The sequence below is a fragment of the Protopterus annectens genome, chromosome 6.part0 (genome assembly GCF_019279795.1).
Source record: "Protopterus annectens isolate FY-2018-M chromosome 6.part0, PAN1.0, whole genome shotgun sequence".
Taxonomy (NCBI): Eukaryota; Metazoa; Chordata; order Ceratodontiformes; family Protopteridae; genus Protopterus; species Protopterus annectens.
In genome coordinates, this window is record NC_056737.1 from 1,413,876,958 (window position 1) to 1,413,904,131 (window position 27,174).

Here is a 27,174-nt window from a genome sequence, read left to right on the forward strand (position 1 = left end):
CCACCTTTCCCTAACACCCTTACATTTAAACTTATTAACTTGTCTTTCCTAAAGACCAAACTTTTAAACTTGGAACATATTTACAGCCAAAGGAACTTTAATTCCTAACAATTGTATAGTCCCCCTACAATAGACAGGGAATTCTCCATATGCTGTCCAATCTATTAGAGCAATATTCCTGGCAACACTAAGTCTATAGATAATATATTATTCTTTAGAAGGGCATCAAAAGAATTTCTGAAAAAGAAATATACCTGCAGATGCTTCATAGATAGTGGTTAACACTGGTGTTTTGCATGTTATGCAACTAACGTAACCAATATCCTGTGTTTATGCATCTAGTTAGAATCTTAGGGATACTACTCACCTGTGCACTACACATATTTTTTAATTTGATTGTTTATTGTATATATACTGACTGTATATTACTTAAAATGTTTATTGGCAATGCACTTATCTTACTCAGAATGTGGACAGGGAAACAATTAATTCAAAATTGCTAAGACTATGTGCCTAATTATGCTTTGTTGACTGCTTTGTACTTATTTATGATCATATAGACTCTAAGATTATGTGCTAAGTCTATTTTACACATTTCTGGCTCATTACTGTGTCCATCCTGTAAAGTACTGACTTTGTTTATGCTGTTTGTTTTCTGTTATATAGGTTCATAGGTAGGTACTAGGTTATTGGCCCTAGGGTCTATATAAGACTAGCCAAAAAGGAACCCTGGCTTTCGCCACCCAAGAAAATTATTTACCTATGCCCCTGTCGAGCAGAGCCACAGAAGTGATCCCTGGGGTGAATTTCCTATTTCCCATCCAATCATCAAGATTTTTCTTGAAGAGTGCTAATGAGGAGCTTTGTTTGATATAGATAGGTAGTTTGTTCCAGAGTATGGGAAGTTTCTGGGACAGGAATCTATCCTTCCAGCGCGTTCTGTTTATTGTGGTGACAAGGTTTAGATCCCTAGAGTGTGTAGCTTGGAGGGATTGGGATTTCTGGAGCATGTCCAACAACTCTGGGTTTGACATAGCTTTGTATGTTAGGCAGAGATCGCCTTTGAGTAGACGATATGCGACGGAGTAAAGCTGGAGTTTTTTGAGACTGTCTGCGTAGGGCATCTGTTTGAGGCTGGTAATCCTCTTTGTGAGGTGGCCTTTCCAGTTGTTGTAGATGTCTTGTGGGGTACATACCAAAAGGGGCATTGTACTCTATAATGGATCTAATGAGTGTCGAGTAGAGGGGAACAATGACCTCTTTTTTTCCTGGATGAGAAACCTTTTGTGATGAGGTGTGCCATGTAGAAGGATTTCCTGACTACCGTGGCAATGTGATTATAAAGGAGAGACTACTGTCCACCTGTGTCCTAAGGTCGCTTATCACACTTTTGGTGTAAGTAGACTACCACCTATGTGGTCGTTCATGGGTACAGAGTTTTTACCAAAAGAGATGACAATGCACTTTTTGGCATTGAGCTTGAGGCCATGACTTTGACACCAGGCATCTGTCTCAGTGAGGCCCTTTTGTAGGATGTCCACATTGTTAGGAGTTTTGATTATGGCTCCTAGTTTGCAGTCATCTGCGAACTTCATTAACCAAAGACCTTCTGTGTTAGCCTGTACTTCAGAGTAGTCGATACCAAACAGGAAAGGACCCAGGACTGAACCCTGTGGTACTCCACTTGTCACTGGTCTGAAGTCGGATTTGGAGTCTGCTACTTTCACAGTGTGGGTTCTGTCAGTGAGCCAGTTGGCAACCCATCCTGTGACATAGGGATTTATACCTAGTTTAGTAAGTTTATCTATAATTTCAGAGTGGGGGATGATGTCGAAAGCCTTGGCGAGATCTAGATAGGTTCATAGGTTCATACTAGGCTATCTGCCCTAGGGCATTTATAAGCCTAGCCAGAATGTGTTTGGCTTTCGCCACCCATTTTAAATTTATTTTGCTATGCCCTTTTTTGAGGTTAGTATACTGTGCCAATGTCTAACAGTGACACAGAAGTGATACCCGGGGTAAACCTATGATCTCCCATCCACTCATCAAGATTCCTCTTGAAGAGAGTCAATGAGGGACTCTGCCTAACCTGGACTGGGATTTTATTCCAGAGTGAAGGGAGCCTCTGGGTTATGAATCTGTCCCTCCAGCATGTCCTATTTATTTCAGTGCTGAGGTTCAAGACTCTCGAGCGCGTAGCTCGATGGAATTTGGATTTTCTGAGGTGCAGCATGTCCATTAATTCCGGGTTGGACATGGCTTTATACGTCAGGCACAGATCGCCTCTGAACAGGCGGTATGCCACTGAGTAGAGCTGGAGTTTCTTTTACCGGGCAGCATATGGCATCTGTTTGAGCCCTTTGATCCTCTTGGTGAGGTACTTTTTGGGTCTTTCCAGTTGCTGCAGGTGTCTGGTAAGGTACATCCCAAAAGGGGCATTGTACTCAATTATGGGCCTGATGAGGGATGAGTAAAGAGGCACGATGACCTCCCCTGATCTAGATGTGAATCCCTTCATGATTAGGTGGGCTATATAAAATGTTTTTCTAACCACTTTGGCCACGTGGTTGTCAAATGAGAGATTGCTATCAACTTGGGTCCTCAGGTCCCTAATTACTTCTTCTATACTTAATGGATTACCACCTATGTGGTAATTTGTGGGCACTTTGTTTTTGCCAAAGGGGATGACTATACACTTTTTGGCATTTAGCTTGAGGCCATGGCTCTGGCACCAGTTGTCTGTTTCTATGAGGCCCTTTTGGAGGATGCTTGTGTCGGCTGGAGAGTCGATTATGGCGCCCAGTTTGCAGTCATCTGCGAACTTGGTCAGCCTTACCCTCATCTACGGCTTTGGTGACTGCTTCAAAGAAGTCTATCAGGTTTAGGAGACATGATCTGCCTTTTACAAACCCAAACTGGGTGGGATCCAGGGTTTGGAGATCACCAATGTCTTTGTTTATAAGTTCCATGATGATACGTTCCATGGCCTTGCAGACCAGGCTCATCAGGCTAATGGGGCGGTAGTTCCTGGAGTCCATGGTGGATCCCCATTTGTGGAGTGGGATAACCATCGCTGTGCGACATTCAGTGGGCACAAAGCCTGAGGTGAGGCTATGATTGAACGTGGTACTTAGGTGGGGTGCCAGTTCATTCTGTAGTTCATGTAGAACACAGCCTGGGATGTTGTCAGGTCCCATGGATGCTGTGTTCTTGGCTTTGGAGAGTGTGGTTTTTACCTGTGCAGCCGTGATTACAGGAACTTTGCATTCTTCCGGTATAGACATGGGCCCTTTAGGGAGTGAGAGGCGGGTAAAGTTAGCACTGATCTGCCAGGATGTTGGCAATATCAGTTGGTTCTGTATATTTAGTGCCATTGTGCTGTAACTCAGAGCAGATCTGAGTGTTGCCATTGAGATTCTAGACATAGCTATAGAATGCTTTGTGGTTGTCTTTAGAAACAGTGGCAATTTTGTTTTCATAACTAACTTTGGGGGATTTTATGAGGGATCTTAGCTTCTTACTCAGGCTAACCAGAGAGTTCCTCAAATCATGGGATTTTACTCTTTTTTTGCAGCAGTTGCTTTCTTCTGTTGTAGAGCTTGTTTATGGCAGGGGATCACCAGATTGGCTTCCTTTTTTTGGAGGATAGCATCTTTGTTCTGTTAGGGATAGCATGATCCATGCAAGCATTGTAAGTGCCTATAAAGTGCATTTGTGTAGGATTCAGCAGTCATACCTCTATTGTCTGTCTGCATGGGTGTCGTGAAGTTTGTCACTTCTGTCTTAAGAAGTGTGAAGTTGGCTTTGGAGAAATTTTTTACGGTGGTTTCCCTAATGGCGGGTGGGGGTGGGATGTGGATGCCTAATGTGATTAGCTTGTGGTCAGATCTGACCAATGAGAAATTGACCTCTGATGTGGAATACCAGTCGCCCATGTTGGTAATGACCAGGTCTAGGATATTGCTGCCCCTGGTGGAGGTGTGGATAAGTTGATCCAAGGCATTGGAATTTATGAATTCCAGAAAATGTTGAGCAAAAGAGTTGGTACATGAGTAGTTTTCCCAGTTAATGGTGGGGTAGTTGAAATCACCCATTATTAGGGTGTTAGGTTGTACCCTAATATTTTCCAGTGTATCAAGAAATGAGGAGTGATAATCCTGGGGCATGGTCGGGGATCTGTAGCAAGCTACAATTTGGATTGTGGTCTTGCCCAGAGTTAGTTCCACTTGGATAATCTTGGATGCATTATGCTGAGCAACTAGCCTGGAAGTGTGGATATCCTTAATGAATATGGACACGCCTCTGCCTTTAGTGTTTCGGTCCAGGTTAGGTAGCCGAAAGGTGTGCTGTGAAATATAGCCTGGTAATGCAGGGGTGCTCTCTGGAGCCTTGAACCAAGTCTCTGTCACTGCACGGATGTCGATGTTCTTCATTTTAAGGAGTGCCTCGAGTGAGTGCATTTTGAGGTTTAGACGTCTAGTATTAAGTAGCATTACCCTCAGATTTTGCTTACTTGTACCTGTTACCGTGGAGAATTTGTCATTTGAGCCTTGCCTAAAAAAGGCACTATAGGGGTAGCAAGAGCCTTAGCCAGTATCTGGAATCCCAAGGGTGACAGGTGCAGGCCATCTCTGGCAAAGCATCATGGTCTGTCGGTCATGTCATCCCAGGCAGACAGATACTGGATCCCTTTAGAATGACACCAGAAGCTTAGCCAATTGTTGAAGTCAATTGTTTTGTCCTTGTACTGCGGTATCATTTTGGGTGATGGCAGGATGCTACATCGGGCTCTAGTCATACCTGCCTGAGCTATAAGATCGGAGAGCTCCTCCATGTCTCTTTTCATGTAGTCCAGGGAGGTACATCTCAGGTCATTCACACCAACATGGAGAATGACAGAGTCATATTTGTACTTGTTGTGGAGTGACCCGAGTGCATGCAGTATGTGGCGGATCCTGCCACCCAACAGGCAGCTGACAGTAATTTTCTCCTTGTTTAATCTGGTGAGTGGAATATCAGTGTGCCTGACTATAGAGTCACCTATGACTAGAGTGTTGGGTATGTTGTTATGCCTTATGGGCTGTAGTTGAGTGGCACACTGAGTTTGTGGGCTATGTGTCATTTGGGTTGTGTTGGGGGGTGGAGGTTACTTGCTTTTCTGCTTTGGAGGCCTCTATTGCTTGGGCAGATTTTTATTGAGAGCCTCAGTGAATGTAGGTGTGTGTTTTTTGTTTCTATGTGTGTGTTTTGGTGGTGTAGGTTTTGAGGGACTATGTGATGAGTGTGGTGTGGTGCAAGTGTTTACCCTCTCCTCTTGACTGTCTAGTCCAGTCTTGGGTGAAGAGAACTTTGCGTCTTATACCCAATCTGTATGTTATTGGATTTGTGTTGTGTTTTGCCTTTAAGGTCATGATTTTGGCTGAAAAGGGTCCTCAGACCAGCTTACTTACTCGGATAACAAATGTAAAGGTAAAATAAAATAAAATAAAAGAAAAGAGAAAAAAAAGAAAATAGAAAATGTTTGTGATGTTTTCTGACAAGCCTGCCAAATATTAAGTCTCCCCACGAGGGCAAGAGTTACCCAGAGGGCACCTAGGAGGCTACTTTGTGCTCTTATTGGAATCCAGGTAATGAGGGTATATGATATAGGCACTAACTCCCTCCCATGCCTATGGAAAGAGGAATGTGAATCAGAGCAGGAGCCATTATACCTTTCCTGTGTAGGTGCAGACTGCTATGCACCCATGATGAGGGCTAGCACCTATGTGACTTAGCCGAACACCCACATCAGAGCTGTTCTTTTACTGTTTTCCAGACTGTGTTGGATTATGGCATTTGACAAGCCTGATTCAGTTCCCCCCCCCCTCCCCATAGGGTTGTAGCATGATGTCACTCCATCCCCCCAAGATAGACACATCCATTCTTCCAATGCCAACTCATTCAGATATCTGAGTCACTAATAAAGCTTAATACTTAATTCCTCTGGATCTTCATCAGAATTTTATTCCTGTATGCCAGCAAAGCTGTTCTTTTTTTTCTTTTTTTTCAGTAACAGTGTTAAAGTCACAGCTATATAATTAGGCAAGTGTAGTATTCTAAAAGGTAAGGCATTTATTTTCAGTGATAATGTTATTAAATAGCTTTGCTTAATTCATGTAGTATAATTACCTGATCCCCTCTTGGCATCATGACCTTGTGCTGGAGAGATCTGTTTGTCACTGTGATCCTTCAAGCAGTGTTACTTGGAGCTTTTGGTTCTGGCAGAGACAACCATCAACATATTGGTCTAAGAGGAGAAGTCAGGCTAACTGCAATACACAATATCCCCCTGTCTACAATGGTTCACTTAAAGAATATGAGAAACCAACAGGAATAGGGATATTGGGGTCCACCTCTGGAGTCTGTCCTGGGGCAGTCAATGACCAGCAAGTGTCTGGTAGTCAGGTAACTCACAGCCCAGATTGTCTCAGCCCAAGAAAGCTGTGTGAAGTAACTATGTGAGTTCACCACCTATGAGGCAGAATGTGGGTTCAGGTGCTATGTTGTTAAAATAGTTGCCAGGATCAGAATAGATGAAGACAGATTAGACCCTGGAAATGGAAACTGACTCTTGGGATGTGAAGAATCACCTCTCCATTGGAGAAGCCAGAAATTGTGCAGGAGGCTGAAAGGTGTTAGCTAGATTTAGTTGGTCTTACCTCTAGACACATAATTGGTTCTGGAACCAGATTTGTTGAGCAGGATTGGGCTCTGTCCTACGTTGGAGCTGAGCCTCAGGATAAAGCCTGATCTAAGACTTATGCTGTGGCACATGCCTTAAGTGCTGTGTTCTTTACTCTGTAAACCTAGACAGATAGGGGTTCTAATCTCCCTGTAGCCATCTTTGTGTGTTTGCATGTCTCCATTACGAAGACGTATGTAGGGTTATTCATAAAATATTAAACAAGTGGGTCATCTCAATGTGACTGCAAGCTGCAGAAAGGACCCCCCCTTTCTTGTTTATGGATATGTTCCTAACGGCTCTTTGGAGTATTTGCTCTTCTTAAAAACTAGGCATACAGCGCTTGATAGGGTACCAGCTATGGATTCTTTAGTTTTACCAGGAGACTTTAGCACTCCTGTGGTTAGTTATGGAGAGAACTAGAATAGCCTTGATTGGGAAGAATGTCTTGTCTGATTGACTCTGAGTGGTAATTGTTACTGGAGTGATGTTCTAGTCATGGACTATCCATAACTAACACTACATTTTAACACAAGGTTACTTATAACTGTACTTGGTACCAGAACACCTTGATCCAGGGAACTTTGTAGGGTTATCATCCAATGTGAGACATCATTTTCTGGATACTCAGATCAAAAGAATAACTGAGCTGACATGTGATCATTATTAGGTCATTCCTGAAACATGTCAGTCAACTAAAATGCTGCATAGACAACACACTGTCAAATAGAATTTAAATTGAACTCTCTTCTTCTTCATCTAGAATCCAACGTGAAGACAAATAACCTTTTACATGAGCCACTTATATACAACTCTTTGGAACTAATTACTTGCTTGTTGTGTGGGAAAAATTCACCCCGTCCACTTCCTATGGACATAAATAAACATCCTCTAAGGTTGCATTAACACCACAAATGGTAAAATACCTATGAACCATCAGCCAATGACATTTGTAGCTTTGACGAATATGAAACTCAATGCACAAGGTGAAATGGCAAAAAAGGAAGTTCTAGTTTATGAGTCACAATATGAAACTGTTACTTCTAAATATATATATATATATATATATATATATATATATATATATGTAGATGTATATATATATATATATATATAGAGAGAGAGAGAATTAAAGAGAAATGTTTGTGTGTGTGTGTTTATGTGTATACACTGTGAGAGTACCCCACACTCAAAAGCTAGTACTCTTGAGCCTTCTGTAGTGTAAATAAGTACCAAATAAGAATACTTGAGCAACAATAATACCCAATAGTTTACCAGCATTCAGCAATGACGCCAATAACCAAGCATGGATACACACCCTTGTCTGCCCAGCTCCTCCAGTGCCTGAGCTGTTGATGCTGTTAATTGAGCTTAGGTCATTGGTGCTCAAAGACAGGGCTTCAACTCTCTACCGTAGTGTCATGATAGAAAAAATGCTTTTAACAGATGGATGAAGTGGCTTTGACCCATTTGGACAAGAAGAAACTCTTTTGGCAGTTGTTATTCACAATCAGTATCCTACATGGCTTGAATGAATACTTAAGTATTAAACAAGAATTAAAAGTCAGAAGATTAAAATGATCAGAAGCTCTTTTCTGTAATTTAGAAAAAAAATGCTCACCATTAGTTTGTATAATAAAAGCATCTGTGTGGTGATTACAAACGTCATTTCTAAATGTGTTATTTGAGAGTAAAAATGTATAAAATTTACAGTGACAGAAATGTTTCCATCTGTTATGACAGTATATCACAGTTAGACAATTTTACCGATTTTAGGAATAGTAGTGTTTTAAACTTGAGTATTATTGTCATTTCCAGCAATAAACATATTTCTGTTTTAGATTAAAACATGATCACTAATAAAATGTTTAATTACTGAAACTTTAGAAAAGATGCAAATCAAAATAGATTTTTGTCTTTTGACAGCCATCTAGGTATTTTAGTTTAAAGGTATTTCTAGGAATTCCAGTGCCAGTTGTGACTTCAAAAGGGTGATCAGGAGTTTAGCTGATCACTTTGAGAGGTTATCCTAAGAAATGTGTGAATGTAAGCTTTCATTTGACTATAAATGGATTTAACAATCATTAGCAATGTCAGAAGAGCCTGCCACCTAGTTGCAGCATGTGCTAGTAACGGCTGTTTGATAAAAATACGTTGCATTAGTGATTGACACTAAAAGGTGAGATTTGAGACTGCAGTTGTGAACATACACATCAGACTTTGAAGCTTGTTCAGATCAGGACCAGATCCTGCACAGGGAAACCTAGGTAGCTGCCTAGGGCCCAGTGCTGGCAGGTGGCCCAGCCACACAGCATTAAATGGAAAAAAGAAAAGTCAGGATGTTTGGATTACAGTACATTCATTAAAGAAAAAAAAGTCCAAATGTGCTGGTCAATCCAAGAAAGGTCACCAGGGGCAGGACTGCACAGGTGGGAGGTGTTACCACCTTGACTGATACTGAGCATGGGCATGGTCACACCTATAGTTCTTGCGATGGGCTGTTATGTTAATATTGCAATAACATCATGAATATATTAGAATAATTAAAAAAAAAACATACAGCATATCAAATGTATTTTAGCAAGGATGAGAAGGTGCAGAGTGAAAATTTAATTTAATCAACATGGTAAATATGACTTTTTTTCTTCTAAAGTTCAAATACCACAAAAACTTTTAAAAGAAATTACAGGGTTAACATAAGACAGAAATTGTTGCTTTCCTCATTAGCTGGAATGATAACTGAATTGTGTGAAGATTTGCTTCAGACAAATGTGTGCCATTTTTTGTAATAAGCCAGCCATATCATATTTTCATTATTTATATTTGAGACTTCCATATGCCCGACCTTCTTACATCCATTTATTCTAATACATAAAGTCCCACACACTGTCAAACAAAACAATACGGCAACCTACTTATGCTAGTCTTTATTTAATTTTTGAGGCAGGCATGATTTGATCAGATTTTTTTCCCTGAGCAGCCCACATCAGAGTGTCAGTGGAAAACAACCAGTTATTACTTGAGACTAAATTTGTCATTTCTTTAGTTTTATACTCCATTGTCATGTTTCATTTATTCATATAAGAAATTGCTTGTATAAAGATTTCGAGTGTTTCATTTCTCAACATGGTCAGTTACAATATTTCATTTATTTATTTAAGGCTGAAAACAACAAACAGAACCATATACCAACACAAGGCACACTAACATTACATAACAACAGTGGTTGCACTTTGTAGAGCACAACTGCATTAAGTAATCAAACAAACAAACATGCCTTTTTACTTTCATTTTATGTACATTCTTTTTACATTTATCTTTATTAAGCTGAAAAAGTTATGTCATGGTTAAAAAATCAAAAGTAAGTAATTAGGTCGTTATTTCCTACATCAGCAAAACAAAGCAAAACATCCAAATTACCAGCATTTGCCAAAATGTACACCGATGTGCACACTAGGAAACATTTTAAAGCACTTCTCTATCTAACTGTCAGAAAAATATGTATTCAGACATATATAAACTGCTAGAAAAATATGTACTCAGACATATATAAGCTGTTAGGAAAAATATGTATTCAGACATATATAAACTGTTAGGAAAATGTGTGCTTAGGCATATACTCAAACATATATGAAGTGCAAAGGTTGAAAACAGTATAATATGTAATGCATTTAATTCTATTTTACTAGAATGGCAGTAGAAATGAACTTGCATATTATTGCTTGAAGCTTAGCTGTAGTGTGATTAAAACATTGACCCTGACAGTAGCTGGCTTGGCTGGCTCATGTCTTTCAGTGAATATTATTTGCAAAGTTGGAAAGTAATGAATCTGTCTGTATGTGTATCTTTTCCTGCTTCCACCGAGGAGAATGGCCTTGTGCGCACTATCAGAGATAATGTCCAGCTGGTGGACAGAGAGACAAAGAAATGTATTAAGAAGACATTCATCCATTGTATTCGAACTAATCTAAGAGCCTTGAATTAGTTACATCCTCGGAAGGACATTGTGACTGACCAGGTGCCTTGCAAGGCTGCAATATTCTCATGGGAAAAACTTTTTGAAAAAGCATTACCTCAGCATTTTCTTATGAATTGTAGTGATGTAAAGACCCTGTCACTGACCACGTCAGTGAGGTGGGCAAAAGCTGATTGTAAATAGTATAAAATGAAGGGTATTTCCTGAATAAAGTTAGTCAAAACTCTGTACATGTTTATGTATGGTTTTTTGCCTCCTAATGTACATTAGTAGAATGCATATTTGTTTGATACTTGAGCATCCTGTATTACTGTCTGTCATTTTGAAAAACCTAATGATTTTTACAGTCTGATTTAACAATTTATTTAACATTTTGGTCCTTCGGACCAGAATTCCCTTGGTAAGCTGCAGGTCAGAGTGCATGGGTGATAATAAATCTGCGCAGGAGAAGCTGCCAAAACAAAATTGTTCTTCTTAAAGTGAAAAGACCTCCGACTGAATTGTTGTGTGTAAAGAGGCTGTCCACTTTCTGATCTGTGGCTGAAAAGCGGAAGACTGGGCCCCAAGAAAAAAAAGACAGTCATAAAGCGGGAGGCTCAGGTAAGAAGAATTTCCCTCTTTGTCTTTGTTTTAGATCAGGGACCAGGTTACACTGTGCTATTGCTAAGGTTTGTGATAGCAGGGAGAGATAGTCGAAGTATTGTATCTTGAGTCATAGATCAGGGAATAACAAAGCAAAGTAAACAGTCATTCTAGACACTACTGTGGATACGGGGAAATAAGATACCACGTGGTACAAGAGAAGGGTTACGTAACAGTCTTTTTAAGACATGGGAAATGAGTGCACTAAGGGGTCGCGAGATCCGCCCCTAACAGATGACGCGAAGTATATGCAATTGCAAAGAGCAGACAATGTGAGGTATTTTGCAAAATGGGTCAACAAGTATGAATTTGACGGTAAATTAGATAAAATATCACTAGTGAAACTTTTGAAGCAGTTAAAATCTGACGCAGAAGGTCAGGCAAAAAAACAACGACAGTTGGGTGTTCCTCAAGCACATAGGTGGATTGAGGAAGTGAACCGGAGGGAGCAGAAAATTAAGAATGCGAAAGCATTATTTTTAGACAAAGAGGATAATAATACAGTAGTAGCAACGGCCCCTCCCCCACCATCCTATAGACCATGGAAACCGGAGGACATCCGGAAAGCTACAGAGGGAATTCCCCATCCAAAAATTAACTTTGAAAAGTTTGTACAAGATTTACAGGGTATGAGATTGAGTTACCACTTAAATGGGGAAGAGGTAGAAAAAGTAGTTAGACAAATTATAGGTCCGGACTGGCACATGGTTTGTGGCGCCTGGAATGCCCGTGACGCGCAACTTAGGCCACTCCTACATAGTGACGCAGAGCTAGATACTAGGTTGAGGGGTCTTACAGACCGCATTACTGAAAAATGGAAACCTAGAGCAGATTGGACTTGTATTAACCAATGCGCACAACAAGATAATGAAACAGTAGATGCATACTATGGTAGATTATTAGAATGTTTCAATAACCATAGTGGTATGACTATTCCTGAAAATCAGAAAAATGATAGCTCATATGAACAACAATTGAAGAATGCATTTTTAAAAGGTTGCATTGCCCCTATCACTAGCTTCATCACGAAGCATATGATAGATCATCGAACGAGTAGGCTTCAAGCCTTATTAGAGTATGCTAGGCATGCTGAAAGACACTTTAACAGTAAAAAGAAAAAGAAAACGCAGGTCTTCACAGCTGAAGACGGAGCAGAAGTCTTTGTAGTACAATCAGGCAAAAAGGGTAAGCGAAATACTCAGGGCAACAAACGTTCTGACAAAGACCCAGAGGTTTATGAGAACAGGAAAAAAAGAGGTGAGTGCTTTAACTGCGGAAGGAAAGGACATTTGGCAAGGGATTGCAGGAATAAAGCACCTGCAGAAAAAAAGGATAAGGATGATGAGGATTGACTAGATGGCAGTCATACTGCTCAACAGTCATCAGGAGAGACTAATGAGCAGGAAATAATGTAAACATAATAGAAGAGACAGATGACATGCAAACGGATGTAGAAGTTGGGGAAAGTGAAGTTTTGGATTTGGCCTTGCTGAGCTTGGAGCTCTATTTAGCAGACACAAAACCGGAAGTTACACTTCTGGTGGAAGGGAGGAAAATTAAATTCTTGTGTGATTCAGGAGCATCGCGAACTTTGATACACCCTTCAAAGTTACCGGAGCACTCTGAATCACCTGACTATATATTAGTGAAAGCAGCAAACGGACAGCTGTACAGGGAACCACTTTCCCATGATATAGCGATAACTGACCCTGTCTCGGGGATAACCCAGAGAAGTAAAATAGTACTTTCTGCAAAATGTCCCATGAACTTATTGGGAAGAGATCTTATGCAGCTTTTTGGCATAGCAGTAGTTCCTACCATGAAAGGTATGGAGGCACAGAGACAAATGGATGCTTTTGTAGTGCGATCGGAGGGTGAAGCTTATTATTGGTACAGCCAGGACCTGGTTACAACCGGTCCAGGGGCAGTGACCAAGGAACTGATGAACGTAGCCAGTAAGGTGCCTTCCTCGACTTTGATCAGCAACATTTGTTACATTGTACTCTATACTATTGTAGCACATCAGGGCCTGATAAGGAATATGAACAAAATTGTTCAGAAATCCTGCAAATAGATTAATATTACGGACTTTGTATTGGGATACTGAGGGTAATAGTGTGGTAAGTTGTTCATTACCTCAGGAGTTCATGGAATTGTACAAATCCAACAAACTACTGCATGTCAGTCTAACCAAAAACAGGGATGTTAGGTGGGTAGATTTGGGTGACAAAGTGACAGGATGGGAGAAACAAACTGACTCAGAATTGTCAGACCAAGGAGTACAGAAACAGAAACTAAATTGGTTAACGCAAGCACGCCCAGCTGTACACTTACAACAGAGTGAGGACAGCTGATTGGCATTCTTGATAGAAGAAGAAGAAAAAGCTTTGAGTGACGTACCAAGCATTCTTTGGTCAACAGGGAAATCAGATGTAGGGCTTATTCGAACAGCAGGTCCAGTAACTATTACACCAAAATCGGCTTTTAGACCGAGAAAAAGACAATATCCTTTGAGGAAGGATGCGGAGCAGGGAATCAAACCTATCATAATGGCATTACTTAAGGAAGGGATACTGGTAGAATCCTCGAATTCACCATGTAATACTCCTCTGTTTCCTGTTAAAAAAGCAAACGGGGAATGGCGGATGGTACAAGATTTACAAGCCGTGAATGATGCAGTAATACCGAGGGCACCTACGGTGCCAGACCCACATACTTTGTTAAATGACTTGAAGCCGCAGCAGAAGTATTTCACTGTGGTAGATATCAGCAATGCTTTCTTCTCAATACCTATACACCCTGATAGCCAACATTGGTTTGCATTTACATTTCAGGGTAAAAGGTATACATACACCGACTGCCACAGGGATATAGAAAGTCCAACAATATTTGCACAAGAGATGGCTAGCAACCTGGCAGGATTTACTCCACCAGGGGGCAGTCAAGTATTACTTTACGTAGATGACATCTTGCTTGCAGCCCCTACCCAGCAGCAATGTAGGGAAGACACAATAGCATTATTGAAGTTTTTGACAGAACAAGGGCATAAAGTAAACAAGCACAAATTGCAACTTTGGAAGAAGCAGGTTAAGTACCTGGGATATGTGATATCCAAGGAGGGTAGAACATTAGATGAAGATAGGAAAACAGCAATCTTACAAGCACCTAAACCAACTACCAAAAAGGAAATGATGTCCTTCTTGGGAACGACTAATTTTTGTCGAAGTTGGATACCGAATTATGCTTTGGAAACAGCTCCATTGGCTGATTTAATATTTAAAGCACCGATGGCAGCACAAGAAATACTACATTGGACATCGGAAGCAGAAACAGCTTTTTGCAGACTAAAACAATTGATAGTTTCATCATTAGTTTTAGGGCTTCCGAATTACCATAAGAGATTTTTTCAGACTGTAGATTGCAGGCAGGGATATATGACGTCAGTACTGATGCAACAACATGGCAGCAAGCAACGCCCCATAGCTTACTACTCGTCGCAGTTAGATCCAGTGGCACGATCATTGCCACATTGTGTACAAGCAGTTGTTGCAGCAGCTATGGCAGTGCAAGCTTCGGCCTCAGTGGTGTTGTTTCATCCTCTCACTTTGAGAGTGCCTCATGCAGTTGCGATAATTTTACTGCAAGAAAAAATTGCATTTTTATCCCCTGCTAGACATCTTTCTTGTATGACCATACTATTGAGTCAACCTCATATGATAATTGAACGATGCACAACATTAAATCCATCAACATTACTTCCGATTCCTGTGGATGGCACACCACACAGTTGCCTACAGGAAATGGAACAAATAACCTACCCAGACAAGATCTCACTGATGTGCCTTTAGCTGATGCAGAGGTGACATTTTATGTAGACGGATCATGTAGAAGGGGTCCTACAGGAAAGAATCTAGTGGGTTATGCAGTAGTAACAGATGGTGAAATTGTAGAAGCGCAACCCCTGCAGCATAACCTGTCTGCTCAAGCAGCAGAATTGATAGCTTTAACACGTGCCTGCACTTTAGCAAAAAACAGATGTGTGAACATATATACTGATAGTCAATATGCTTTCTCTACAGTGCATGTTTTTGCACAACAGTGGAAGAACAGGGGAATGATAACATCTACTGGAAAACCGATTAACCATGCACAATTGATTTTGAACCTGTTAGATTCCATTCAGTTACCTACTAAAGTAGCTATTTGTAAATGTGCAGCCCATACTAAGCGACAGGATAAGATTTCGAAAGGAAATGCTCGGGCTGATGCAGCTGCGAAGCAAGCTGCCTCAGACCCAGAGACTTTGTTTTCAAATGAAGAATTACAACCTTCTGAGACTCTAGATTTAGATATATTGAAAACAATGCGGACATTAACTACAAAAGCAGAGAAGCAAAAGTGGGTAAAGCGAGGAGCAATTCTTGAAGAAGGACTGTACATCTCCAAAGAAAAAAAGCCAATATTGCCATCTAATTTATTTAGATATGCGGCTTTGTTGAGCCATGGGCAGAGCCATGTCTCAACAGGGGGGATGGTACAGTTAGTTAACAGAACATTCCAAACATACGGATTCACGAATTATACACAAAAATTTTGTGCAGCATGTCATATTTGTAGTAAACATCATGCACAGGGAGCATTTAAACCGAAGCGAGGGAGTTTCCCTACACCACCATATCCATTCCATACTATTTGTATGGATTTTATAGAACTGAATAAATGTGAAGGAAAGAAATACTGTTTAGTGATCATAGATATGTTTTCAAAATGGGTAGAAGCTTTTCCGACTAGGAATCCGGATGCAGCAACAGTGGCAAAAGCCTTAGTAAAAGAAATCATTCCTAGATTTGGCATACCGGAGAGAATTTATAGTGATAACGGAACACATTTTGTTAACCAGACAATTCACCAGCTTGGGAGATTTTTTGGGATTTCTTTGAAGAACCATTGTGCTTATCACCCCCAGTCAGCAGGACTGGTGGAAAGGTACAATGGGATTTTAAAAAATAAGTTAAGAAAATTGATGAGTGAGACTCAGAAGACTTGGATTTGCTGTCTGCCTTTAGCACTGCTGAGCATGAGAACTGTTCCAAATGTAAGGGGTTTGACCCCCTTTGAGGTAGTATTCGGAAGAGCATATTATGTGCCACAATGGAAAGCCCTCATGCCTGCAGAGCTGGAGGCCGATAGCTCATTAGCTAGTTATATGAAGAAATTGTTAACAAATAAGACTGTTTTGCAGTTGAACTCTTTTTCAGACAAAGAAGAAACAAAGCCGGAAGCTGTGCTGACCCCGGGGTCCTGGATTTGGCTGAAGGTTATCAAAAAGAAGAATTGGGCGAGTCCAAAGTGGGAAGGTCCGTACCAGGTACTATTGGCAACGCCTACTGCAGTAAAAATTGCTGAGAGATAATCTTGGGTTCATTTGACGCACTGTAAACCGCTCAAAGAGTTTAAGTTAGATAAACATTTTGTAACTGATATACCACAGAAACAGGATGGCCAGAGGCAGAGTGTATAGAAATGCAAAACAACCCCAAAGACATTGGTTCACTGGCCTACTGATCATACATCTATTAACCATGTTTGTGGTGACCTTTTGTTGTTGTGGTTTTTCTTGCATATAACTACAGAAGTGAAACTGATGAAACGTGATGAACTTGCCATAGATTGGCATCCAAACTTTAACACATACCTAGCCATGAAACGTGTATATGTAGAGACTATGAACGTTTCAAATTGCTGGGTTTGTACTGAGATACCTACAGCATATGGAGGACTTTTGATGTCTGCTGTCCCTCTGGGGATAAATGAGACTTGGGAAAATCTATTGTTCGACACAGGTACTGTGAGATCACAGGACAAAGTGGCATTATATTTACCCGTTACTCAAAGAGGAATTGTTTGTTTTGTTAAAAATGATACACTCCAAGTTGGTTGGAGTAATTGTAACATAACTGTGTCCTACAAATGTTATATAAAAGCTAGAGACCAGAGTACTAGTTGTAGCACGAATTACAGTTCGCATTTAAGCTTGATGAAAACAACGTTGAGAGATGTGCAAAAAAATCCTGAAATGTATAAACAATTATCTGTTATAGATAAGAAAATGTTTCATTCAGAGTTAACCCGCATCAGTACTAAAGTAGAAAATTGTTATTTTGTTTGTGGGAAAAAGGCCTATAAATGGTTACCTGAGAATTGGTCCGGCAGTTGTTTTTTGGGTTATCTGGTTCCAGCCATAAGACATACTGCAGAATTGCCTCTGGGTAAGATACGCAATGTAAGAGATGTAGTTCAACAAACTGGGAACACGGTCAAGAAACCTGCTAATCCAGTGGGTAAGATTGAAGCAAGCTGGAAAGACCAGTCGACTGTGAAGGACAAAGAAAAATTGACTCATATGGACTTGAGTGACAGTGTCATATCCTGGGCTGGAATATTCCCAGCCTATGGAGCAGTCAAATCGATTTGGGAACTTAGGAAATTGTCAAAACTCCTCGAAGTGATGAGCAATGCGACTTTTTCCGCTCTTGAACTTGTGACTGATGAACTGAATGCAATGAGAACTGTTGTACTACAAAACCGAATGGCTCTCGACTTCACCCTAGCGGCAAGAGGTGGTACGTGCGGGCTTATCAAAGAAGAATGCTGTGCATACATTCCGGACAACAGACATGAAATCAACGATCACCTAGAGGTAATACAGCAGGTATCAGCAATGGCGGAACCAGGCCCAAACCCACTGATGAACTTTTTCCAGAATCTATTTGGGGGGTGGGGATCAATCCTAATGAATATTTTAATTGCTATTTGTGTGGTTCTGCTCATAATTGGAGCATGTGTCTGCTGCGGGATACCCTGTATGAAAAGATTAGTTAGAGACTTAGTTGACATATCAGTAACTGAGACTATGTACCAGGACATGGAATTGAATCTGTTGATACCAAGTGAAAGCCTATCTGAAATATAAAACAAATGACTTGCTTAGCTGAAAGTCCTTAAAGGGAAAAGGCTAAGAAATGAAATGATATTGTTTATGTTTCTAATAGAATGAAATGCATTAACAGGAGGGAGAATGTCAGAAAAATATGTATTCAGACATATATAAACTGCTAGAAAAATATGTACTCAGACATATATAAGCTGTTAGGAAAAATATGTATTCAGACATATATAAACTGTTAGGAAAATGTGTGCTTAGGCATATACTCAAACATATATGAAGTGCAAGGTTGAAAACAGTATAATATGTAATGCATTTAATTCTATTTTACTAGAATGGCAGTAGAAATGAACTTGCATATTATTGCTTGAAGCTTAGCTGTAGTGTGATTAAAACATTGACCCTGACAGTAGCTGGCTTGGCTGGCTCATGTCTTTCAGTGAATATTATTTGCAAAGTTGGAAAGTAATGAATCTGTCTGTATGTGTATCTTTTCCTGCTTCCACCGAGGAGAATGGCCTTGTGCGCACTATCAGAGATAATGTCCAGCTGGTGGACAGAGAGACAAAGAAATGTATTAAGAAGACATTCATCCATTGTATTCGAACTAATCTAAGAGCCTTGAATTAGTTACATCCTCGGAAGGACATTGTGACTGACCAGGTGCCTTGCAAGGCTGCAATATTCTCATGGGAAAAACTTTTTGAAAAAGCATTACCTCAGCATTTTCTTATGAATTGTAGTGATGTAAAGACCCTGTCACTGACCACGTCAGTGAGGTGGGCAAAAGCTGATTGTAAATAGTATAAAATGAAGGGTATTTCCTGAATAAAGTTAGTCAAAACTCTGTACATGTTTATGTATGGTTTTTTGCCTCCTAATGTACATTAGTAGAATGCATATTTGTTTGATACTTGAGCATCCTGTATTACTGTCTGTCATTTTGAAAAACCTAATGATTTTTACAGTCTGATTTAACAATTTATTTAACATTAACCAAGAAAGGAACTGTTTGCACGTTTTACAAACCAAGGACACAACTCTCTCCATCTAAACAACAGGGAATAACCAACTTTTACAGCCATCCAAACAAACAAAGCAGATTTGACTGTCATCACAAATTAGACAAATAAAAAGTTGATACAGCTCTTACCCACCCCATCCTTCCCCTTTTCCCAACAAGACCCCACTACAATGGCTTACTTTTGATAGTTTAAAGTACCATCTCAGAACTCAACTGGTCAGGTGGCTTGGAACTCATAAAAAACACAAACATATATTCATTAAATAAAAAAAGTTTGAATGTTCTGTGCTATTACAACCTATTCATTAAATAAAAGTCTGAATGTCCTGCTTAGCATGCACACTGAGCTAAAGACACATTTGGTGTGTATGCACATTACTTGCCTGCTGCTCTGCATATGCACAGACAATTTGAGCTAGTAAATGAAACTGGAGCATTTGGTACGTGGATTTGATTACTGCCGTATTTAGATAGCAGATTTGGTGCACTGAATGGTACATGGAATACAGCAACTATTTATGGATGATGGAGATTTGATTATTGAGATACCAAACTTGATGAATGGCTCTGGAGCACGGTACCTAATTGTACTAATGGGCACAAATGCCAGCGTGTGTGTCTGTGTGTGTGCCTGTCTGTGTAAAGGCCTCCATTTAGGGGGCATTGTCTAGTTAGGTGACTTATTCAGTCAAACCCTGCATCTTAGGGGCCAAGGCATGAACTTTAGTCCTCCACACTAACTTCCGTTAACTTCTTTTTTTTTGTTTAGTAAATCACTGATTTACAGTCAGTGTTACTCATTAGAGTCCCATAGATTTTGTGGTTCACAAGTTCCATGTTAATGCAAACCCTGTAGTTCTGTTAACTTTTTATGTGATTTAGACTAGTCTGCTGTTATCTGCCTCCAGTTTTGCAGAACATCTCTGATTTTGTCTCATATTTATGCTCTGTCCTTGAACAAGTCACTTAACCAGACAATGCTTTGGTGTAACTGGAAATTTGTCTAGGCTCCTCAGTGTTCCCTGGGATGCAAGCCTAGTATCTACCAATGCTATGATCCAGAGTAGTTATGGTGTAATAGAAGGAAATTGATTGCTGTAAACAGGAGCATCATTATATGCCCAGTGTTTTTGGAAGTCATCCTAGATTTTCTTGTTCTGTTGAATGTTGACAGTGTATTTATTATTTAGCTGTGTATAAATTGGATAGCATAATGTCTCTGAGTTTAATGCTAATATTTTAACTATGAATACATTTTTAATTTAGCTTGTTTATTTGCAGGCACGCAGATGTGAAATGCACTGTGTTTGGGTTATAACAGTTTGTCTAACTCTTGATGCAGATCAGTAAGGCTATGAGCTGTTAAAAGCCGCTTCCTGTAATACATGATTTGATTTCCTCAGCCTTCATTTGTCTTTTATGTGACTCTATTAAGTTACTTCATCAGACTGCACTCCTGGGCTGCTCCTGAAAAGGGACACTTGTGTCCAGTGGGCTGTCAAATACTGTTACCAAATTTGTTTTTTGAATTCATGCATCCTTCACATAGTTACTAATTAGTACTTCATTATATGCTGTTTGAGTATGAATCTCAGGACATCTCTTGTGGTTTAATGGGTTGCCAGATGGATTTTCACCAAATATGACTTTCAAGGGAAGAGACATTTTACTCTTTCTCGTGCTAAGTCTGTTTTCAATGTGTGTTTTGTTTTGATTAGAAAATTGCTGTCAGTGTTTTGTTTCTGTAAAATTTAAAATGTTGTTGTCTTTCGGCTTTTCGTTTTTTTTTGTTAGGGGTCGCCACAGCGGAACTCCAATCTGCTAATGATTGGCAGTAGATTTTGATGAACGCCAAGGTGCCAGCTCGACGTTCAACCTTCAACGAAGGCATGCCCATTTACACATGTCTTTCGAATGCCCACCCAACCGCGGGGAGGACATGCAGACTCCACACAGAAGGCATTCCCCGTACTCCAGCCGAGAATCGAACGGGAGAACCTCTTGCTGTGAGGCAACAATGCTACCGCTGCACCACCATAAAATTTGAAATAAAAGCTTTAAAGGAAATCCAAATCTCTGTTATATCCATAAGTAAAAGTAAAGAAGAAAATACTATGTACATTGACAGATTTGAAAAATATTTAACGTAACCGGGGAGAGACAGACAAGTAATGGAATACTGGTACAGCTGGCGGAGACCTCATGTATAGGGCCCATTTGTCCACAATCTGACTCTGTAGATTAAAGATGTATGCAGTAGCAGTACAGTATTATTAGCTATTCAAGTGTGTTACACCTGTACTTAGTGATGTCAAAGGGGGTAGCTATTCTTGATGGCAGCAAAGACATATAGAGATTAAAAATGAGATGCAGGAGTCCTGCAAGTATGTAAGCCCCCCCCCCCCCCATGTTGTGCAAAGTATTGTTTTTGTTTTGTATGACTTCTGGGTTATTGAACAAAAAGTGCTGTCACTTTCATATTATTATTAATTGTTTTGCAATATTCATTGCACTAAAGAATGAATGAATTAATTAATAGTCCTGGATTATGTAGTATAGTCTAAACATTTTGCATTTTAGTAGTCTAAACATGTTGCATTTTAGTAATATATTTTTGCATTACCTTCTTTACAGCCACCAGCAATTGCAAAGAGGTTGGCATTTGTTGGGTCTTGTAATCTGAATTATTTGCAGTGATGATGAGAACTGAATGATCTCCAGCATCCATTGTGTAGTCATTGTTGCAAATTACTGTGATAAAAGTCTTCTGTACGCAGATTAGATTATAAAGGATTTCTGCATTAAGTTCACAACTGTTAGGCTGGCAGTTAGTGCAAAGGACTAAAGCTTTGCCTTCTTAATGAGCTCCTTCGTATGGCAAGAGTCCATGGTTTGAATCTTTCCAGTTTCATTTACCAGCCATATGACACTGAGCAACTCCCTTAACCAGACAGTGCTTTGGAGCAAGTGGAAATTTGGGCTATGTTCCTTAATGGGCTCCATGACTGCATGCCTAGTAACTTTGAACCTGCTTTCATTGTTTGTTAGGCATTACCTATTGCATAGCTGCTCTAGTTCAGGAGGTGTTTTGGCAATATCATCAGCACAACATTTTTAATGCAACATAAGGAATTTTTTATCTTTAAAGGTAGCAGACAGTGTATTTGTAGATGAACACTAAATTGTCAGCAGCAACCACTGGATTAGTAATAGTTCCCTTTAATGTGAAAATATTCAGATGACTTTTACTTCTGCAGTGATTGTGCATATTGAGTTAGCATACGTTATCAGGTGGTTAATACTTCTTATGCTGTCATGAATACTCTATTTAATCTGTGCAACAGATTGCTAGATCTTTTGGTATTAGTTATCTTTATACAATTTCATATTGTTCATCCAAAGCTGCCAGTTATGTACATGTAGTATATTTTTCATAACAGTATGGGGTGTATGTACATTGTCAAAGTGTCTATAACTGCTGGTGGCAGGTGCTCTCTGAAGATGAATGTGGATTTATCATCTGGTCATTTTAAACAGTCATTAATCTAGCTTTGCAGGACTATTGTGGGTATATGTGTGAATTAAGTTGGAATGGAGTCTTTAATGGCACTAAATGGTGCAAGACAAAATAACTCATTCTAAATAGGGCACCACCCTGTTATGGGATACATGCACACATACACTTATGTGCACATGCACACCCATACACCCCTACACCCCCTAAACAAACAAACACACACACACACACACTCACACACACACACACACACACACACACACACACACACACACACACACACACACACACACACACACACACACACACAGGTGCATGCATGTGCACACTCTCGTACTCACACATGTAAGTGAACACACACACACTCATTATCACATGGCATGCACATCTACTGACAATTTAAAAGATCACCAGTTCATGTACACATCTTTGAAATGTAGGGAGAACCAGAGCACCCAGTGAAAGTATGCACAGACATAGGGATAATGTGCAGGTTCCACATAGAAGGCACCCTATCTAAGAATCAAACAGTTGTAACAAGCACTGTGAGGCAAAAAGGCTAACTAGTGTGTGCCTTTATTTTTAACTAAAGCCATAGGGTAATATTTCAGATAACCAAATATGCACATAAATTAAGTGGCAGAATATTCTGAATACCCCATCAATGATAGCTTTTCAGTTATTCCCATACTAAAAAGCATACACCGGTACATAGTGTAACTTGATTTAAGTAAACTATTTATTTGGTTAGTTCACATTCAAAGTTTCTGCATTTCTTTACTTAAACACTATTGTTTTACTGTATGTTAACTCTAAAATTGTGTGTGAGACATACATTAGTGGATTCAATAAACTTTGTTGCATTTTACATAACATATAATATTATACTGCAGATAGTTTTGTAGTGGGTGTGTACTAGAGGGATAATAATAATGAATGTACACATTTTAGTAAGATCTTCCAAGTCATCCTGAACTTACACATTTTAGTAAGATCTTCCAAGCCATCCTGAACTTGCAGTAGCAGTGAATTAAGAAACAGCAGTACAAGTCATGGTAAGCGTATGGGACCAAAGTTTCACAGTCAGTAGCAGGTCTAGCCACAGAATGTATCTGTCCTCGACTGCTTTCTATGTACCTTGCATTTCTGCAGAAGAGTTGGTCAGACCTCCATCTGGTCAGTTTTCCTCTTCAGTATCCTGGTTTTCTTAATGCTACGTTGGGGTACAAATCATAACGTAATGTGCTAGGCAGTTACTGATGCCTCTTTTGTCATGGTAACACCACCTACGACTCCTTCTTTAAAGAAAAAAAGTGTTAACCCATCGGCTTTAAAATATTTCACATACAGGCTCTCATGAATTGTTTTCTTTCTTCTTGTCTTCATTGTAGTCCAGCTTAAAAAAACGTTACCATCATACCTTTTCTATGCAGTAATTGTCGTATTCTTTTACCTTAGAAAGAAGACGCGGGACAACTGTGTGCAGTTGGTACCAACTCCAAACTTTATTGACCGGCCAGCATACATACAGTACACAACAACTTCCTGTCTCACGCCCTTGCGTCATGCACTTTCCCCCGCCCCCAAAGAGCACTAGCTAAGGCAAGACAACACAGTCCATTGAATACACCACATCTCCTTTTCCATAAGGCCCCTTTTTACTTAACACAAAACCCAGATCTATTCAATTTCTCCCACTTCACTACGAACTTGGTACATTGACACCAAATGCTCACTTAGCCACATTCAGATTACTATAAACCCCAAATGACATTGATATTTATACACTGATCTTCACAGATCCAAACGGTCCGGCTTGTTAATAACTCTTCCTGATCTGGTCCTCACAACATCACTGTGTGCCCGGGGTTCCGGGGGAGGGCCATTGCAAAATGGCAAGGCCTCATTGGTCTTACTTAGCACACTTTCCGGACACTCAGGGTTTGATTCACAGTCAGGCTCAGATAGGGAATCAAATGCACACGGTTTCGCCAAGACAGTCCCTTGGGGCACATCCACCTTGAATGACCTCGGCGAGTAATGTTTTTGCTCTACAGTACCTGGGGTCTTCATATCTGTCACCCACACCTGGTCACCGGGCAACACATCCCCCAGCGGCCTCGCCCGATGGCGTCTGTTGTAGTTTTCGCCATTAAACGCCCTCTTCTCCCCCTCTTTCCCCCTGAGCCTTCTCCAGTCCGGCTGCACAGGGTCCAACTGCGAAGGATGAATCGGAAGAGAGGTCCGCAACCGTCGTCCCATAAGAAGTTCCGCAGGGCTATAACCATTCTGCAGTGGCGTTGTCCTGTACGCCAAAAGAGCCATGTACGGGTCAGCACTTTTTTTTAGCAGGTTCTTCACCGCCTGCACCGCACGTTCTGCCTCCCGTTACTCTGCGGGAACCTGGGGCTGCGAGTGACATGCTCGAAGCCATAAGCGGTTGCAAAGGCCGCAAAGACTGCCCTGAAAACTGAGGTCCATTATCAGACACAAGTACCTCTGGGATACCATGGCGAGCGAAGAAAGATTTTAGGTGGGTGATGACCTCGTTGGATTTGCTATGTTTCAACAATGCGATCTCAAGAAACCTGGATAAGTAGTCCACAGCAAGAAGGTAAGTGTGACCTTTTAATTCAAATAAATCCGCGCCCACTCTTTGCCATGGTCGGTCAGGACATTCTGTTGGGATGAGGGGCTCAGGAGGATTCCTTCTCTCTGAGATGCACGTCCTGCATCTTAAAACCATGTCATTTATCTGCTGGCTAAGTCCCGGCCACCAGACGGTCTGACAGGCCCTGGCTTTGCACTTCACGATGCCTTGATGTCCCTCATGTAATTTCAACAACACCTCATTACGCATGGCAGAGGGGATAACAAGGCGCGAATCTTTTAAAAGCAACCCATCTTTCACTGTTAGTGTGGACCGATCTGGCCAGTAGTTCTTCAGTAAGGGTTCCTGGTTCGCATACAGCGGCCACCCCTGGCTGCACAAGTCCATGACCCGCGCACACACACTGTCCGCTTTCAGCTGCTCCCGTAGTGTTTGGAGGAAGGATGGCTTCACCTGCATGTTTTCCACAATACTGTTCACGTAAATATCCGTGTCCTCCATTAACTCCGTTTCCTCCGGGGTTAGCTTGGTTTTAAGTGGAGAACGTGACAGGGCATCTGCCACCCACAGTGATTTCCCTGGAGCTGCACTGCACCGTGTATGAGAACTGCATCAATCTCATCCTAAAGCGTTGGATTCTGGGCGGTAGAAGATCCAGCGCCTGACCTCCCAGCAATGAAACCAGGGGTTTGTGATCAGTCTCTAGACAGAACGATTTGCCTAATAGGTAATCTCGAAAGCGTTCACATGCCCAGGTAGACGCTAGGGCCTCTTTCTCAACCTGTGCGTATCGTTGCTCTGTGGGTGAGAGTGACCTTGATGCATATGCCACGGGTCTCCAGCCGTCCTCCCATTGTTGCTGCAACACACTCCCTAACCCAAAGGAAGAAGCATCCGCGGAAACCTTCGTATCCCTCTCCGGGTCATACACAGCCAAAACTGGAGGTGAGGTGATTGCCTCTTTTAAGTCCTTGAATGCCTTTTCCTGGTCCCCACCCCAGTACCAGCTGTTCCTTTTTGATAATAAGTCTCTCAAAGCTCTGTCCCTCTCAGCCAAATGAGGGATGAACTTCCCCACCTGATTCACCATGCCCAGGAAACTCCTAAGTTCTCCTACTGTAGCAGGTGCCGCCATCTCCGTGATGGACGCGGTCCTCCTTGGGTCCGGGCTTATACCAGCATTCGTAATGACATGGCCCAAGAAAGTCACTGTGCCCCTCGACAGGTCACATTTCCCTACATTCAACGTAATACCTGCTTCTTCCAGTCTCTTTAATACCGCGTGAAGCCGGGCATCGTGCTCCTCCTGGCAACGCCCCAGACCAACACATCGTCCATGTGACAAATCACACCCTCTAAGCCTTCAATGACCTCTGCCATCATGCGTTGAAAGTGTTCGGGTGCAGAATTAATGCCAAAGGGAAGGCGATTGAAACGGAAACGCCCAAAAGGGGTTATGAATGTGGTAAGCGCGGCCGACTCCTCTGACAAAGGAATTTGCCAAAATCCCATATTTGCATCCAGTTTGCTAAACACCTTCCCAGCGAGCATCCCAAGACTCTGCTCAACCGAGGGCAGCACGAACCTTTCCCTGCATATGTATTCATTTAGCTTAGTGTAGTCTACACATAGTCTCAGTCTGTTACTGTCTTTCTTTGGGACTACCACCATGCCTGCACACCAATCAGTAGGTTCTTCCATTCTGGTAACGACACCCAGCGCCTCCATCCTCATTAA